Genomic DNA, 2,500 nt, shown 5'->3' with positions numbered 1-2,500 from the left:
AAAAGGCGCCAGGGCGCCCAGGCGGAAAAGAGGCGCCCAGGCGCCGGAAAAGAGGCGCCCAGGCGAAAAAGAGGCGCCCAAGCGGAAAGGCGCCAGGGCGCCCAGGCGGAAAAGAGGCGCCCTGGCGTAGGCGCCCAGGCGCCAAAAGAGGCGCCAGGGCGCCCAGGCGGAAAAGAGGCGCCCAGACGGAATGGCGCCAGGGCGCCCAGGCGGAAAAGAGGCGCCCAGGCGGAAAAGAGGCGCCCTGGCGTAGGCGCCCAGGCGCCAAAAGAGGCGCCAGGCGAAAAGGCGCCAGGGCGCCCTGGCGTAGGCGCCCAGGCGGAAAAGAGGCGCCCAGGCGGAATGGCGCCAGGGCGCCCAGGCGGAAAAGAGGCGCCCAGGCGAAAAAGAGGCGCGCAGGCGGAAAGGCGCCAGGGCGCCCAGGCGGAAAAGAGGCGCCCAGGCGTAGGCGCCCAGGCGCCAAAAGAGGCACCCAGGCGAAAAGGCGCCAGGGCGCCCAGGCGGAAAAGAGGCGCCCAGGCGGAATGGCGCCAGGGCACCCAGGCGGAAAAGAGGCGCCCAGGCGAAAAAGAGGCGCCCAGGCGGAAAGGCGCCAGGGCGCCCAGGCGGAAAAGAGGCGCCCTGGCGTAGGCGCCCAGGCGGGAAAGAGGCGCCCAGGCGAAAAGGCGCCAGGGCGCCCAGGCGGAAAAGAGGCGCCCAGGCGAAAAAGAGGCGCCCAGGCAGAAAGGCGCCATGGCGCCCAGGCGGAAAAGAGGCGCCCTGGCCAGGCAGAAAAGAGGCGCCCAGGCGGAAAAGAGGCGCCCAGGCGAAAAAGAGTCGCCCAGGCCGAAAGGCGCCATGGCGCCCAGGCGGAAAAGAGGCGCCCACGCGAAAAGGCGCCAGGGCGCCAAGGCGGAAAACAGGCGCCCAGGCGGAAAGGTGCCAGGGCGCCCAGGCGGAAAAGAGGCGCCCAGGCGCGTGGGGGGCAAGGCGCCAGGCGCCAGGCGCCAGGCGCCACGCGCGGGGCGAGGCAAGGCGCCAGGCGCCAGGCGCCACGCGCGGGGCGAGGAAAGGCGCCAGGCGCCAGGCGCTGCGCGCGCGCGCGCGTGGGGGGCGAGGCGCCAGGCGCCAGGTGCCGCGCGCGCGCGCGCGCGAGGGGGGCGAGGCGCCAGGCGCCAGGCGCCGCGCGCTGCGCGCGAGGGGGGCAAGGCGCCAGGCGCCGGGCGCGTGGGGGGCAAGGCGCCAGGCGCCAGGCGCCGGGCGCGCGCGCGTGGGGCGCCAGGCGCCTGGCGCGCGGGCGCCCCCAGGAAGGGGTGCTGGCGCGCGATGGGGTTGCGCCCGTACGGAGCGTGTGACAGTACAGACACTTTGGCGAAACCTCCTGCCCGAAGCGATTTTAGGCGTTCGGCTAGGTAGGTGACCCGATTTTTTTCGCGTTTCTCGGCCGCTAGCCCCTTTTTTCGCGTTTTCGTGCGCGCGCCCCTCTTGACCTCGCACGCGCGCCGCGCGTCGCGTCCTTGTCCTTGTCCGCGTCCGCGTTCGCGCGTGTCGGCGATCACGGGCCCCGTGCATGGCTCGTCTCTGTGGACCATCGCCCCGCTCTTGTCCCTCTTTCGTGTTTGTGTGGCGCCCCGCCCCGTGCACCATTGCCGGCTGGCAGCAAGGTGCCTAGCCCCCCTTGCCGCCAGGCCTGTCCACCCCAAGGTGCTAAAGCCGCCAGACACCCGTGCCGCCGAACCGTGCGTCCGTAAGCCGCTGCACGTGCGGCGGCCGGCCATGCCCGTGCTATTGACCCTGTGTGACAGTACAGACACTTTGGCGAAACCTCCTGGCCGACGGGGTTTTTGCGCCCACCTAGGTAGGGCGACCCCTTTTTTTTCGTGTCGCCTGTCCGTGTGTCCCTTTTTCGCCTTTTTCGGGTTCGTGTTTTCGTGTGCCGCCAAAAGCAAGCCCTGCGCTCGTCCCGTCCCGCTTGACCCGTGCATCCGCCGGTGCTGGCCTGCAAAATGCCTGTGAGCGACGCACGTGACCAGCAGCCCAGGCGAGTGTGCACGGGTGGCAGGCGAAACGGGCGTGCGTGTCGCCAGTGTGTATGTCCCTTTTTCGCCTTTTTCGGGTTCGTGTTTTCGTGTGCCGCCAAAAGCAAGCCCTGCGCTCGTCCCGTCCCGCTTGACCCGTGCATCCGCCGGTGCTGGCCTGCAAAATGCCTATGAGCGACGCATGTGACCAGCAGCCCAGGCGAGTGTGCATGGGTGGCAGGCGAAACGGGCGCGCGTGTCGCCAGTGCGTATGTCCCTTTTTCGGGTTCGTGTTTTCGTGTGCCGCCAAAAGCAAGCCTTGCGCTCGTCCCGTCCCGCTTGACCCGTGCATCCGCCGGTGCTGGCCTGCAAAATGCCTGTGAGCGACGCATGTGACCAGCTGCCCAGGCGAGTGTGCACGGGTGGCAGGCGAAACGGGCGTGTCGCCAGTGCGTATGTCCCTTTTTTGCCTTTTTCGGGTTCGTGTTTTTGTGTGCCGGCAA

Source organism: Aristolochia californica, unplaced genomic scaffold (genome assembly GCF_029961685.1).
Source record: "Aristolochia californica isolate CCGP_79_NKW_82.1479 unplaced genomic scaffold, dmAriCali1.0.hap1 SCAF_12, whole genome shotgun sequence".
NCBI lineage: Eukaryota > Viridiplantae > Streptophyta > Magnoliopsida > Piperales > Aristolochiaceae > Aristolochia > Aristolochia californica.
This window is presented reverse-complemented; position numbering follows the sequence as displayed.